General features: G+C 41.1%; 2 non-coding genes across 2 annotated transcripts; one reads left to right on the top strand and one right to left on the bottom strand.

Moving 5' to 3' along the window:
- The first annotated feature begins 12,397 nt into the window (after positions 1–12,397).
- On the top strand, positions 12,398–12,470 carry TRNAR-CCU. Its single transcript has one exon. It is a non-coding gene; the product is annotated as a tRNA-Arg (tRNA).
- Positions 12,471–15,795: 3,325 nt separating this feature from the next.
- On the bottom strand, positions 15,796–15,902 carry LOC122703962. Its single transcript, XR_006343685.1, has one exon. It is a non-coding gene; the product is annotated as a U6 spliceosomal RNA (small nuclear RNA).
- Between the last annotated feature and the right edge of the window lie 485 nt (positions 15,903–16,387).

The following is a 16,387-nucleotide window of genomic DNA, read 5'->3' as shown; positions in this document are numbered from 1 at the left end:
AGTTTCCTCTGGAGGCCATCCAACTTGGAAGGCGGGCCACTCTGCAGAGCAAAAGGTTATTAATTTACTCTTTGTAACCAGTAGCGACAGATCATATGCTCTAGCCCTGACATCCGAGAAATGATCAGTCATGAGAGAGAGTGGGGTGGATTTTCCTTGCCCCATAGCGAGAGTCAGAAGAAAGTCATCGAGAATTACCACCAATAAATCCTATCGGGAGTGGTGGCGGCCAGGAGGTTGGGCTTGTGGTATGCTTCATGGAACTATTTGAGTGCCTTAGTCACTGCACGGAAGTTTTCTTGTTGCAGGCGGGCACCCTAAGGGTTTCTAGCCCATTCCGTGACCCCCTTATCCTTTCACGGGAGTCTTCCAGTGGCAGGCGCCCTATCGGCTCTTAAGTGCCTGTCCCGTGCCCACACAGACGGGTTTTTATTTGGCCAGATTCTCGGTTTAGAATACAAGAAAAAAGAAAAGAGTTTCACCCTCTCGGGCTCCCGTTACTGGGGCTGACTTGTTGGGAGGCCTTCAGAATCCGCCAGGGAGTAGCCCTGGACAGGACTCGTCAGTTGCCCCAACAACTGTCTGCCTGTTCACTGAAACTCTCAGAAACAGAAATGAGGCTCCAAGCCTTTATAGGAGGAAGTAAACAACGACACACCAGAGAACAACGAGACAGGAGACAATGTCGGCAGTTATACAGACGCAGAAAAACACATAGACAGACACACATCGGCCGACAACACAGAACTGGGGGGGCAGGACCCCCTGAGTTTCCCTATCCTCTGGAACAAGGGTCACCTTACCAAATGGCGTCCGCTGTTCCCCAGATTCAAGCTTAGGAGTGGAGGTCTCCTTCCCGCAGAGCTGGCTGCCTTCCAGGATGCTCGCTGGCCTCGGCCTCATGCCAGCCAGAACAGCCAATCCGTTCCTGCATGGAAAGCTTTCCTTCACGCCAGACACCTTCCTGCCTTTTAGCAGGGCATCGGATTTACACTGGGCTTCCTGCGCCAGATACCTTCCTGCTTCACAGCAGGGCCCCGGATTTACACTGGACTTTTCCAGACCTGCCTGAGCACCAGTGCTATTACCTATCCTTTTCCCCCTTTGTTCCAAAGAGCGTTCTTCCCCGGTCAAGGGATCCCGGATGAGCCCCCAAATGTTCTGCCCATAGTCCGAGTCCCCGGTCGGGAAAGAAAACTCCTCGAAACAATGCAACTTGCAATAGGGGAATTTATTACTGACTCCAGCCAGGGCCTCCCGCCCTCACCAAGGGTGTGAGGACGAAAAGGCCCCGAGCCCCAGTTCTCTCGGGTATTTATTAGGTCAAAAAAAGCAGCAGGTAGTTGGCGCAAGCGGATTGGTTACACAGTTGCAAGACAATTTTTGTTGGCCCAACGTGGGGCTTTCAGCTTTCCCCTGATAGGTTCCCTTTTTCTTGCTAGGCATATGTTGATTGGCTGGCTCCAGGTGGCTTAATAATTATGTTACCCTGGGAAACCAGGCCTACTCCTAATCTAGGCTGCCTGTCGTGGCGTTAGCCATGATAGCCTCACACCATTTCCTTCTCCAGGGGATCTTCCCGACGCAGGTATCAAATCCAGGTATACTGCATTGTAGGCAGACACTTTACCGCCTGAGCTACAGAGGATATACGTGTTATTAAACTTCTGGTTATTTTTCTCTCTTCTGTCAATTTGACTACTAGACAATCCAAAGAACCTAGAAAGCTATATTTTTTCCAGTAGTCATGTATGGATGTGAGAGTTGGACTATAAAGAAAGCTGAGTGCCAAAGAATTGATGCTTTTGAACTGTGGTGTTGGAGAAGACTCTTGAGAGTCCCTTGGACTGCAAGGAGATCAACCAGTCCATCCTAAAGGAGATCAGTCCTGGGTGTTCATTGGAAGGACTGATGTTGAAGCTGAAACTCCAATACTTTGGCACCTGATGCAAAGAGCTGACTCATTTTAAAAGACCCTGATGCTGGGAAAGATGGAAGGCAGGAGGAAAAGTTGACGACAGAGGATGAGATGGTTGGATGGCATCACCAATTCAATGGATGTGAGTTTGAATAAACTCCGGGAGTTGGTGATGGACAGGGAGACCTGGCATGCTGCAGTCCATGGGGTCGCAAAGAGTTGGACATGACTGAGTAATTGAACTGAACTGAACTGAAAGAACGTAGAAAGGGTACAAGGAATATTTTTGTTCCCCAACAATTCCTAGAAACAGCTCTTAGGGCTATTTGGTTCTCCCATAACAAAGTTTTCCATTTAACCCTGGTCCTCTCATTTCCCAAGCACACACTCAAGGAGAGAACATGATGAGGGCAAGGGAAGAATGACTGGGTGGGGACAGGGGACAAGCATCATTCCATCCTGTACCTGGAACATCACTGTATCTCTAAAACTTTCCCACTGAAAAAGCACCTCTACCTTAACAGATTTCTTATACATGGTGAGTTTTCTCTGAGAATTTACAGACTGCTTTTCTATAATTCACTGAAGGACCACCTTAGCTCCCAGATATATTTATAAATATTCAATTATGAATGGACTTTAAGTTACTTCCCACTGCAGCTCACAGACCTAAATTACATCGAGATATATGATCTAGAAGTCTAACTTAAATATCCAAAATTTGCAAGATAGATGAGAAGTTTGCTGAATACTACAAGCCAAAAGGATGGCCTAATCAAAACATGTAGATGAGATCAATAGGGTATCACTACTTTATTCCACATAAGGATCAAAAGAATCCTTACTTAAGTTATCTAACTGAATATGTTTTGGTCATTATTGGGACTTACTGCTCAAAAGAAAGAATAAGTTAAGAAAAACTGAGGTTCTCCCCTTAAGAAGACAAGGTGAAGGAGGAAGAAAGAAACCAAGAATATGAGAGTGTGTACAGGAGGGAAGAGTTCCAAAAAGGAATAGTCAGTGGTATTGATTAATACAGATTAACTTTTTTTTTTTAAATGCTGCTGCTGCTAAGTCGCTTCATTCGTGTCCGACTCTGTGCGACCCCATAGACGGCAGCCCTCCAGGCTCCCCCGGTCCTTGGGATTCTCCAGGCAAGAACTCTGGAGTGGGTTGCCATTTCCTTCTCCAATGCATGAAAGTGAAAAGTGAAAGTGAAGTCGCTCAGTCGTGTCCAACTCTTAGCGACCCCACGGACTGCAGCCCACCAGGCTCCTCTGTCCATGGGATTTTCCAGGCAAGAGTACCGGAGTGGGGTGCCATTGCCCTCTCCGTTTTTTGTTTTTTGTTTTTTTTTTCTTTAAGGAGCACTAAGAAAATCCTTTTGGGTTTGAAAGGTAAAAGAAAATTTAAGAATGCCTTAAGAGGGTTTTGCTGGTGGCTCAGTGGTGAAGAATTCACCCGCCAGTGCAGGAGACGTGGGTTCAATCCCTGATGTGGGAAGATCCAACGTGCTGTAGAGCAACTAAGCCCATGTGCCGCAACTATTGGGCCTGTTCTCTAGAGCCGGGGAGCCACAGCTACTGAAGCGCTTGTGCTCTATGGCCCATGCTCTGCAACAAGAGAAGCAACTGCAGTGAGAAGCCCACACACCACAACGAAGAGTGGCCCCCTCTCGCCACAACTAGAGAAAAGCCTGCCCAGCAATGAAGATCCAACACAGCCAAAAATAAATAAATAAAAATTATTAAAAAGAACAGTCTTGGGTATAATATATAAATTCAGTGAAATTATGAAGTGGAAACCAAATCTCAGGAAACTAAAATACATATTATTTAAGAAAGCATACAATAAAATAAATCCAAGACAGCTAGGTGACCAAGGTTTCATTTTTAAGGTAGAGAATTGTGCTTTCTTAAAGAAGAGGAAAAGGAGTTAACTAGGCAGAGGGAAGCGAGGTGCAGTCGCCAAATAAAGCAGAATATTTGATCAAGGATACTTTGAGAAAAGACAGGTTAAGAATATCAATAATACTAGCAATAAAATAACGGCACACATAAATAGGATATGTTAGCTCCTATTACAAATAACTTATGCTATATAACATAGCATGTTATGTATGTTGCTGTTCAGTTGCTAAGTCGTGTCCAACTCTTTGCGACCCCATGGACTGCAGCACACCAGCCCTCCCTGTACTTCGCTATCTCTGGGAGTCTGCTCAAACTCCTGTCCTTTGAGCCGGTGATGCCATCCAACCATCTTATCCTCTGTCACCCCCTTCTCTTCCTGCTCTCAGTCTTTCCCAGCACCAGTGTCTTTCCCAAAGAGTCCTGCTACATAACTCCTGTTACATAACATCTTTCTCTATGATCACAATCTTCTCCCTTCCTAGTGCTGTCTTACTTGCTTTTGAACTCTCTCAAATCTCTCCAATTCTGAATAAATTATCTCTAGGAGATCACTGCACTTTCCAGTCTCCATTCAATAAATTCTGGAAGAATTCAGGACTTCCCTGGTGGCCCAGTGGCTAAGACTCTGTATTCCCAATGTAGGGAGCCTGGGTTCCATCCCTGGTCAGGGAACTAGATCCCACATGCCGTGCCACAACTAAGACCCAGTGTAGCCAAATAAATAAAATTTTTTTTTTTAATTTTTGGAAGATTTCCATAAATAACCATAACAAAGTAACTCTACTAGGCTAACCATCCCATCAAAAACACTTAAGGAAAGTTAGACAAAATATATGAAATAACTATTTTCAGACACTGGACAATAAGAAATCAAGGATGTTTGATCTGTAAGACAAGGGAGATTGATTAGTGGAGCCATAAGAAAGCCAGAGTTTTCCACCTGGAGGTATCTATTAGCAATCAGTATACAGAGGGCAAACCCAGGCAGGATAGAGCAGTATCACTGAAGTAAAGAGACAAAGTTCAGAGTTGAAGGAGGCTGAAGCGGCTAAGGAAGAGAGTACAAAAAAGGAAGTATCTATGTAAAGAAAAATCTTCAGAAATCTGCAAAGGAGTTTTTTGTAGCTTATAGCTGAAAATAATAAGCTGTATGTGTGTGCCTAGGCTGAAACTCCACAAGCCCAGGCAAAGAAAAACTATAAGAGAAATACTCAAGGCTGTATACTCTCACCTTGTTTAATTTATATGCAAAGTACATCATGAGAAAAGCCAGGCTGGATGACTCACAGGCTGGGATCAAGATTGCCAGGAGAAATATCAACAGTCTCAGATATGCAGATGATACCAGTCTAATGGCAGAAAGTGAAGAGGAACTAAAGAACCTCTTGATGAGGGTGAAAGAGGAGAATGAAAAAGCTGGCTTAAAACTCAACATTCAAAAATCTAAGATGATAGCATTCAATCCCATTACTTCATGGCAAATAGATGGGGAAAATGTGGAAACAGCGACAGATTTTCTTTCTTGGTCTCCACAATCACTGCGGACAATGACTGCAGTCATGAAATGAAAGACGCTTGCTCCTTGGAAGAAAAGTTATAACAAACCTACTGAAAGCTGCTCAGTCATGTCTGACTCTTTGCGACCCCATGGACTTATCAGTCCATGGAATTCTCTAGGCCAGAATACTGGAGTGGCTAGCCTATCTCTTCTCTAGTGGATCTTCCCGACCCAGGAATCGAATGGGGGTCTCCTGCATTGCAGGAGGATTCTTTACCAACTGAGTTATCAGGGAAGTCCCTCATGGAAAACCTAGACAGCATATTAAAAAGCAGAGACATCAGTTTGCTGACAAAGGTCCATATGGTCAAAGCTATGGTTTTTCCAGTAGTTATGTATGGATGTGAGAGTTGGACCATAAAGAAGGCTGAGCGCTGAAGAATTGAGGCTTTTGAATTGTGGCACTGAAGAAGACACTTGAGGGTCCCTTGGACAGAAAAGAGATCAAACCAATCAATCCTAAAGAAAATCAACCTTGAATATTCATTGAAAGAACTGATGCTAAAGCCGAAGCTCTAACACTTTGACCACCTGACGCAAAGAGCTGACTCATTGGAAAAGACACTGATGCTGGGAAAGATTGAGAGCAGGAGGAGAAGGGGGCAACAGAGGATAAGATGGTTGGATGGCATCACCGGCTCAAGGACAGGAGTTTGAACAAACTCCGAGAGATAGCGAAGTACAGGGAAGCCTGGTGTGCTGCAGTCCATGGGGTCTCAAAGAGTTGGACATGACTTAGCAACTGAACAACAACACCAAATATTTTCTAAGATATTTTAAAATGTGAACATAATGAGGAAGGAAATGAAAAATACAAAAAAGAGGCAAATGTAACTGAAGAGCACAGAGAGCTAAAGCAAAATTTTACTGGATTGGTTTAATTGCTAATACAATGCTTCAGAATAAAAATAAAATTTGAAGATTAAGTGTAGAAACTATCCAAGCTATATATCAGAAGACAGATAAAAGTCATTGATAAAAACAAAGTGAATAGACCCTCAGTGGCCTTTGAGACAATATCCAACAATCTAATGTATATGTAATTGGAGGACAAAAAAAAGACAGTGACAAGAAAATTTCAAAATTGAATGAAAAAATATAAATTCACTGGTTCACAAAGCTCAACAAATGCCAAGCAAGACAAACAAAAGAAAATTCACCTATACATATCATAATTAAATTGCCGAAAGTCAATAATAAAAATATTTAAAGCAAACAGATTAAACTACACATATACATAATATTGCTGATATCTCACTAGAAACCATGCAAATAAAAAGACAATGCAACAATATCTTTAAAAGGCTTGGGAGGCATAATAAACTATTTAATTATTTACACAGCAAAAATATTTTTCAAAATGAAGGACATGTAATACATTTCAAACAAACCGAAGCTCAAGAAAAAATTTTGCCATCAGACCTTCGGCACAAGTAATGTTAAAAATTAGCTCAAAATAGATCACAGACTTCAAAATCTAAAGGAAAACATAGAAGAAAATTTTTGCAATCTTGGGGCAGGCAAAGATATTTTTTGGAAAAATCCAAAGAAAAATAATATGAGGCATAAGAAGGAAAAAATGATAAATTAGATCTCAAAAATTAAAAAACTTCTGTATATCAAAATATAAAGAAAGTCAACAGTGGCCTTCTCTGGTGGTCCAGTGGTTAAGACTCTGCACTTCATCTGCAGAGGCCAAAGTTTCAATCCCTGCAGTTGGACTGAACTAAGGTAGCTAAGATCCCACATGCCTCACAGCACAGCCAAAGAAAAAAAAAGAAAGAAAGAAAATCAACAGCAAGCTAGAGACTGGGAAAAATATTCTCAATTTTTCATCTGACAAAGGACTCAGATCTAGAATTTAAAACTTTTATGACAATAATAAAAGGAAAATCAATCTAATTTTTAAATAGAGAAAAGATTTAAACTAATTCTCCATAAGAAATTGTATATGAACAGTCAACAGGCATATGAAAATGTGCTCAACATCACTAGTCATCACAGAAATGCAAATTAAATGAATAAAAAGAAAAATCATACTCCTATGCTATGTTTTTAAAAAAATAATAATAAATATTGGTGAAATATGGAGCCACTGGGACTCTCAAATGTTTGCTGATGGAACTGTAAAGTGGTGTAACCTTATTGCAGAACAGTAGGCTTTTCCTTTAAAAATTAAACATATACTTACCTCATAATTTGAAATTCTGTCTTAATCATTAACCTTAAGTAAATAAAAACATATACTCACCAAAACATTTCTCCATGAGTGTTCAGTTCAGTTCAGTCACTCAGATGTGTAGGACTCTTTATGACCCCATGGACTACAGCAGACCAGGCTTCCCTGTCTATCACCAACTCCCGGAGCTTGCTCAAATTCATGTCTATTGAGTCAGTGATGCCATCCAACCATCTCATCCTCAGTCGTCCCCTTCTCCTCTTGCCTTCAATCTTTCCCAGCATCAGGGTCTTTTCCAATGAGTCAGTTCTTCACATCAGGTGGCCAAAGTATTGGAGCTTCAGCTTCAGCATCAGTCCTTCCAATGAATATTCAGGACTAACTTTCTTTAGGATTGACTGGTTGCAGTCCAAGAGACCCTCAAGAATCTTGTCCAACAACACAGTTCAAAAGCATCAATTCTTCAGTGCTCAGCTTTCTTTATGGTTCAACTCTCACTGGAAATATATACATGACTACTGGAAAAACCATAGCTTCGACTAGACGGACCTTTGTTGGCAAAGTAATGTCTCTTATTTTAGTATGCTGTCTAGGTTTGTCATAACTTTTCTTCAAGGAGCAAGCATCTTAATTTCATGGCTGCAGTCACCATCTGCAGTGATTTTGGAGCCCAAGAAAATAAAGTCTGTCACTGTTTCCATTGTTTCCCCATCTATTTGCCATGAAATGATGTGACTCTATGATCTTTATTTTTTGAATGTTAAGTTTTAACTCAACTTTTTCACTCTCCTCTTTCACTTTCATCAAGAAGCTCTTTAGCTCCTCTTTGCTTTATGCCGTAAGAGTGGTGTCATCTCTTTATCTGAGATTATTGATATTTCTCTTGGCAATCTTGATTCCAGCTTGTGCTTCATCCAGCCTGGCATTTCATATGATGTAATCTGCATATAGGTTAAATAAACATGACTGTTCAGCACAACTTTATTTATAATAATCAAAACTGAAACAACTCAAAAATTCATAAACTAGTAAGTGAATTTAAAAGGTGTGATATATGAAATTCCCTGGTGGTCCAGTGGTTAGGACTCTGCACTTTCATAACTGAGGGCCCAGGTTCAATCCCTGGTCAAGCAACTAAAATCCATACCCCACTTCCTCACCACACACACCCACACACACACACAAAAGGTGAGATATAGTCATGCAGTGAAACACTACTCAGCAATTAGAAGGAATTCACTTTTTATATTAAAAAATATAGATGAATCTCAAAGGTAGTTTGCTAAGTGAAAGCATCCAAACACAAAAGAGTATATATACTATATGATTTCATTAATATAAAACCATACAACAGTCAAGAGATCTATAGATATAGAAATCAGGTAAGTGATTGTGGTATGACAGAGCATTGAATTAGACCAGCTGCAAATGGGCACAATGGAACTTTCTGGAGTGCTTTGAACTTTCTAAATCTTAATAGAAGTGGTAGTTAAATAGGCATAGACTAGTGTTAATCACTCTTTGTGACCCCAAGAACTGCAGCCCGCTAGTTTCCTCTGTCCATGGGATTTCCCAGGCAAGATTACTGGAGTGGGTTGCCTCTCCCTTCTCCAGGGGATCTTCGTGACCCAGGGATTGAACCTGGGTCTCTTGCATTGCAGGCAGATTCTTTACTATCTGGGCCATCAGAGAAACCAAAATTGTGACCCATAGACTGCAGCCCACCTGGCTCCTCTGTCCATGGGATTGTCCAGGAAAGAATACTGGAGTGGGTTGCCATTTCCTTCTCCAAGTGATCTTCTTGACCCAGGGATTGAACCCGCCTCTCCTGTATCGCAGAAGGATTATTTACCACTGAGCCATCTGGGAAACCCAAATAGGCATCGACATCTGCCAAAATTCATTAAATGGCATATTTTAAATGACTGCATTTTATTCTATGTAAATTATATCTCGTTAAAGTTTTTTTTTTTAGGTTATAATTCCAACCCTATTTTCCTCTTTTTACAGTCTCCCCCAACAATCAGCAATATACATGCCATTTCCATCAACTCTTTATATGACCCTCAGCAATTTAAGGTCTTGTCTTTTAACTTATCACCATAAGATGGTTCATAAGAAAATCAAATATAGTTCTCTTACTCTTGCATTCCTTAATACCTGGTCATGTTTTCATATTATTAATCATATTTCCTACCCTTGATTAATTCAGTTCATCAGAGGATCTCATTTACTTGCTAAGAGACCACTGATCTCTCTTCTTGGAGAAATAGGGAAATTCAAGATCTAAAACACATAACATCATTGTTTCGTAGACTTTGATTAATTACTTCAGGAGTATAGGGATGACTGGTACTGTTAGGGGAAGCACACTGATTGAAACCGCCCACCCTGGCCAGGCACCATAGTAACCATTTGCATGAGTTGTTTTATGACAGGAGATCCTGATAAAGAATACGGAACTAATAAGCCACCACCAACAGGAAGAGTTTGGGAAAGATCGAGAGGAGACACTACCTGTCCGTCCACTTCCCAGAATCCCTCTTGCCAGCATCCATCTTGGCTGAGCGATGCGTGCGCCACCAGGAAAGACTCTGAATTAGAATGATTGGCCAAAGACCACCCGGAAACTAACCCCATCACCATAAAACCCAAGACTGCGAGCCACGCGGCAGAGCAGTTCTCCTGGGTTCCCTTACCTACTGCTCTCCACCCGGGTGCCCTTTCCCAGTAAAATCTCTTGCTTTGTCAGCGTGTGTCTCCTCGGACAATTCATTTCTGAGTGTTAGACAAGAGCCCAGTTTCGGGCCCTGGAAGGGGTCCCCCTTCCTGCAACAGTACCAGTTAGGATTTAGAAAACTACAAATTCCTCAGCTTGACTTACAAATAAACTTTTAGTGAGTCCTCCTTTTTCTCCTGGGAGTCTGTGAAGCACATCCATGGAGACTGATGTCCCAGAAGAATCAATAAAAATGCCCCAGTAACAAATCATTATTTTCAGAGAGGAACTCTTGACCTAGATCAGTGTGAACTGATCTACTAATCATTTTCAATACAATTCCCTAAATGCTACAGAAGTCTCGCCATTTCTTAAAAGCTTTATGAATAGAATTCAGTGATGCATAACAGCACTTGCCTTAAATCCCAGAATGATTCATTTTCCTTGTGCAAATGAAGAAGGAAACTTTTCTGTTCCAATTAGACTGCCTTTAAAACCAGTCTCTCCTTTTCTTTCAGTCTACTTGTGGACAAGGACACATCTCAGGACCAAAGCATTTCCCTGGGAATCCTTAGTGCTGTGAGTATTGTGTTGCTAAAGAGAGGGAAAGAGTACTCTTTGGAAGTAGAAGTCCGCTCTTCTCTAGAATGAATGGATACAGTAGCCTGGATGCCCTGAAGCCTTGCTATAAATTCCAATAAGTGAATTTCAGTCTCACACAGAAAATCAGAACAATGAGTCAGACTTGGACCTTCCTAAGTAAAATGAAGGTCTAAATTCACTACTTCTTGCCCAAAATCATCTTCCTGGGATGAATTTCAGACTGGTTGTCTCTGTTCTCATCTCAGCTTAGGAGAATTCCCCAAGTAGTGATCTTTGATGCACTTCCCCTTGTGTAGTTTATAGTATATATCCTGAATGCCCCTGCTTTAAGATTGTGCACAACTAAACATCTTCAGCTTGATTGTATGATCAAAGTCTTAAAAAAAAACTTTAAGTTGGTGTTTATCAACAAATAAAACACAACAGGAATAAGCAAACAAGGATCTCTTGTATAGCACAAGGAACTCTGCCCAAGGTTATGTGGCAGCCTGGATGCGACCGGGATTTGGGGAAGAATGGATACATGTATATGTGTGGCTGAGTCCCTTTGCTATTCACCTGAAACTATCACAGCATTGTTAATCAGTTATACAAAATAAAAAGTTCAAAAAAATGAATAAGCAAACAAAACAAAACAAACAACAAAAAACCCCCAAAGCTTGGGACATATTGCCCTTAGCCCAAATCCAGAAAAGAAATATATTAATACTTTTCTACTTTTTGTCTTCCTTTGAGACTATGAAAAGATTAAGAAAGTTGAAAGATGCTTGATTGCAACAACATAGCTTGGGAGAAAAATGACTCAATTCCATCTCAAGCCATTGAGCATTAAATGGGTTAAGAAAAATATGTGTACTCTGGAAAGTCTGGAGAGCTAGGATAATATCCAAACCATAGTAGGAAATTCATAGCCTTGATCAGGAAAGATGGAGCAGAAAGCTCCACATGCAGAAAAACTTACAAAAGAAAAGTTAGAAGCAGCAGCAGACTTGACAAATTATTCAGCAAACAGTCCCTGTTAAAACACGTCTCCATCATTTGAAGTAGAGAGATGGTAGCTTTTTGGAAACATATGCAAATATCAGTTTACGTAAATGAATAGGTAACTGGGGACACGATATCAACAAACTTTCCACTTAAATAAGCATTCAGAAAACATTTTTTGAGGACTTATTTCATCCCAAGTTCTATGCTTAGGTCCTACAGATACTATATTGCTGCCCTCAAGGGCCTTAGAGTTTACAGAGGAAGCAAAGGAAGCCATTAATACAGTTTTCTAAGTGTTCAGATATAGATAAGCCCAGGGTGTTATGCAAGCACAAGAACATTAGAGTAACATCTTTACTAGACCAGAGATGGAAAGTCAGAGAAGTTTTCCCAGAAGGTGGTTCCTCAGCTGAGATCATAAGTCAGACAGGATTTAGTCAAATAACGAAGAGATTGGGGAAGGGCATTCTAAGCAAAAGAATGGCATGAACAGTGATTAGGAGACAAGAGAGAGGCCGGGCCTTCCCTGGTGGTCCAGTGGCTAAGACTCCGCACTCCTAATGCAGAGGACCCAGGTTCAATCCTTGGTCAGGGAACTCAATCCCACATGCCACAACTAAGAGTTTGCATCCTGCAACTAAAAGATCCTGAATGCTGCAACTAAGACCCAGTGCAGCCAAATAAATATTTTAAAAAGATAGAGAGGCTGGCACATTCAGGGAATTAGAGCAAGGGTTAACTGTTTCTGTAAAGAGCCTGACAGTGAATATTCTAGGCTTGGGGGCCATCTGCTCTCAGTTGTGACTACTCAGCTCTGCCACTGGAGCACAGAAGCAGCCAAAGGCAGTATGAGAAAGAATGAGTATGGTCCTATAAAACTTTATTTACAAAAACAGGGCCAGGGCTTGCCAAACTCTGAATCTGGATAATTCAATAAGCATGGAGCAGAAGAAAAAAAAATGGCAGAAGTTCAGGATGGAAGATGAGGTTAGTAAGACAAGATCATCAGTGGCCTTGCACGGCATACTAAGGAATTTGGATGCTACCCTCAAGATCCTGACCTTGTTACTGGAGAATCTTGAAAGAGCTCATTCACCACTGGCAGTCCCTTTCTCTACAGGGTGTAAATGTGCACGTGTGCTGGGGAGGAAGGCTGATACCATGTTTTACATACACACGCATTTGTCCCATGTTAGCAAACTCCCTGATTCAAAGTCCTCCCCGCAAAAAAACTTCATGAATCCGTCTTGTAAACTGACTTACAGGAGGCTTGTCCCACCTGTGTTAGCTCATCAGAAGTGCCTGGACAAGCCTGACTCCAGCTTCCACTCAGTCTGGGTTCTCTGCTCCAGCTCTGTTTCACAAGCATTGATTGGGCTCTTGTCTGGAATGCATTTCCCCTCCACAGCCAACTCTCTTTTCCTATTGAACTCCTCTAGGACCGGGCTTAGGCAACTTCCTTTTTGGAAAAACTTCATTAACCCCTACCCAGGCTGGGCAAATCTTCTCTTCTGATTGTTCCCAAAACAATCTGTACACAACTCTACATTTTTACTCCCTCACTGGGTTATGTTGTAATTGTATGTGGGTTCTCTCCCTATTGAAATTATAAGCTCCCTGGGGATTTCCCCGGTGGTCCAGTGATTAAGACTTGGTGCTTCCAATGCAGAGGGCATTGGAACCAAGGCATTTCACCGTTGGTTAGGGAAATAAGACCCCACATGCCTCTCAGTGTGGCCAAAAAATTTAAAAAAGAATTTTTTTTAAAATGAGAGGCTCCCTAATCCCCTAGCAGGACTTGGAGCATAGTAAGCTATCAATAAGTGGCTGTGAAATAAATAGGTCTAATTCCCTAAATTCTGAAATGTTTAGCCCTTAGAAATTTGGTTTTGGCCAGGAGAGAATGCCACTGTTTTCTGTATGTGGAATGACGATAAACCTCTCTCTACCCTGTTTAGAGGGACCAGGCTCATGGCCAGCTATACTAGCCATTAATAGAAATTCAAATACATCTCTGACTCTCATAGTTTCATGGAAGAGAACTGGCGTTTGTGACATTACAGACAAAAAATAACTCTTTAGAAAAGAGATGGGAGTGAAGGAAATATTTTTCTACCCTAAACCCTCAGAGAATTCATGCTATCTCATATAGAGATAAATTAAGCAAACTATCAATCAGCTGTGACCTACCTCTTTATGCTAAATTTCCTGCATACTTTGAAAATTGGGTGATTCATTTCAGAGCAGTTTATCTTACCCATATCAAAGAAGAACCATATGAAAGAATAGCCTGAATAAAATAAGAAATATTTTTACTATTTTCTGGTGAATTTAGTGGAACAGAAAGAAAGTGTTCAGTCTATGAAATTTTGCATATACAAACAGGAATGCTTTCTGTGGTATAGAAAGATTGTTGTGTTGTGTTAGTCACTCAGTCATGTCTGACTCTTTGTGGCCCTATGGACTATATAGCCCACCAGGCTCCTCTGTCCATGGAGTTCTCCAGGCAAGAATACTGTAGTGGGTAACCATTCCCTTCTTCAGGGGATCTTCCCAACCCAGGGATTGAACCCAGGTCTCCTGCATTTCAGGCAGATTCTTTACCATCTGAACCCCTAGGGAAGCCCTGGTATAGAAAGATGCTTAGCTACAACAGACAGTTTTGATAGGAATGTATTCCAAGGGTTTCCAGTTTGTTATCCTTAGCATTTGCTAGCCTTTCCACTGTGATAAGTTTGTGTCTACAAATCTTATCCAAAATACATTTATTAGGTTTTTCTATGTATTAGGCCCTGATTCAGTTGGTCTTGGAATTTTGAATTAAAGTTTAGTACATTTCCCCACTTGCTAAGCAATTTTATTCATTTAATTTTGAATATTTTTTAGTTTACTTAAAAAAAGAATCTGAATTAGAGTGGAACAAGGTTCTTTAGAAAAACATCTACTCTATTTTAAGTTGTATCTCATTGCTAATATACAACAGCAATGATTTTTACTTATAAAAATACACCATGTGTCTATATAAAATCAGTTTTTAAAACATATTTATGAGTTAAGAACTTTTTTTCAGAATATAACACAAGAGTGTGATTTACTTCTTAATGAGCCTACAGCTGGGTATATGTAGAAAAGTATGCTCCGTGGTTTCAGACTCTGCAACCCCATGGACTGCAGCCCACCAGGCTCCCCTGTCTATGGGATTTTTAGGCAAGAACACTGGAGTAGGTTACCATTTCCTCCTCCGGGGGATCTTTCCAGCTGAGGGATGGAACCCACATTTACTGCATTGGCCAATAGCACTCTGCCACCTGGGAAGCCTCATACCACTCTATACATTGTTCATTTTAAAAAACTGTGTGGATGATGGACAGATAATTATAATGGTTACTCTCATAGCTGTATAAAGGTGAAAAAGTACTTTCCCACTACTCGAATGTGCTTTTCTAAGTCCATTAAAAGTTGGTTTATCTGGCAAAGGAACAAGCCAAATTATGAGTAAGGAAGGAGTGCTTGGTGTGTATGTACATGTAAAGGAAGGGTATGTCATGAAGGACCTTAAATAGAATCAGGATTATCTGTTTTAACTTTTTATTTTATGTGGAACTATAGCTCATTAAGGCTTCCCTGGGGGTTCAGTCAGTAAAGAATCTTCTGGCAATGCCAGAGACCCAGATTCAATCTCTGGGTTGGGAAGATCCCCTGGAGAAGGGAACAGTTACCCACTCCAGTATTTTTGCCTGGAGAATACCAGGGACAGGAGCCTTGAGGGCTATAGTCCATGGGGTTACAAAGAGTTGGACACAACTGAGTGACTGACACTTTCACATAGCTCATTAACAATGTTGTGATAGTTTCAGGTGGACAGTAAGGGGACTTGGCCATACATATACATGTATCCATTGTCCCTCCAATTTTTTTTTTTTAAATACGGAACGCTTCACGAATTTGCGTATCATCCTTGCGCAGGGGCCATGCTAATCTTCTCTGTATCGTTCCAATTTTAGTATATGTGTTGCCGAAGCGAGCACGTCCCTCCAATTTTTAAGAAAATATTTATTTATTTATTCAGCTGTGCCAGGTCTTAGTTGCGGCACAAGGGATCTTTAGTTGTGGCATGTGAACTCTTAGTTATGGCACGTGGGATCTTAGTTCCCTGACCAGGGATTGAACCCAGGCCCCCTGCATGAGGAGTATAGAATCTTAGCCACTGGACCACCAGGAAAGTCTCAACACCTAAAGTCTCTTAATCAACTTAAAGGTCTTTCAGAACTGTATGCTTTTGTTTGATAATGCCTCAGTATGGCAACTTCTATCTTGATGTAATACAAATTTTTAGATAAACCTAAAGGTATTTATTCCCACGTAGTACCAAATCCTGAGGGCATCAAGGTGAAAATTTCCCGTTGAAGTATGCCAGTTTCTATGCTTCAATCCAGGTAAGCCATGTGTTTAGGAGACAAGCAGAAGTCTCAGAGCCAATGTAACTGCTGAGTCTTTCTTGCTACAAAGCTCA

The sequence above is a fragment of the Cervus elaphus genome, chromosome 1 (assembly GCF_910594005.1).
Source record: "Cervus elaphus chromosome 1, mCerEla1.1, whole genome shotgun sequence".
Taxonomy (NCBI): domain Eukaryota; kingdom Metazoa; phylum Chordata; class Mammalia; order Artiodactyla; family Cervidae; genus Cervus; species Cervus elaphus.
Note: the sequence above shows the minus strand (reverse complement) of the source record. Positions and strands in the feature narration are given on the sequence as shown.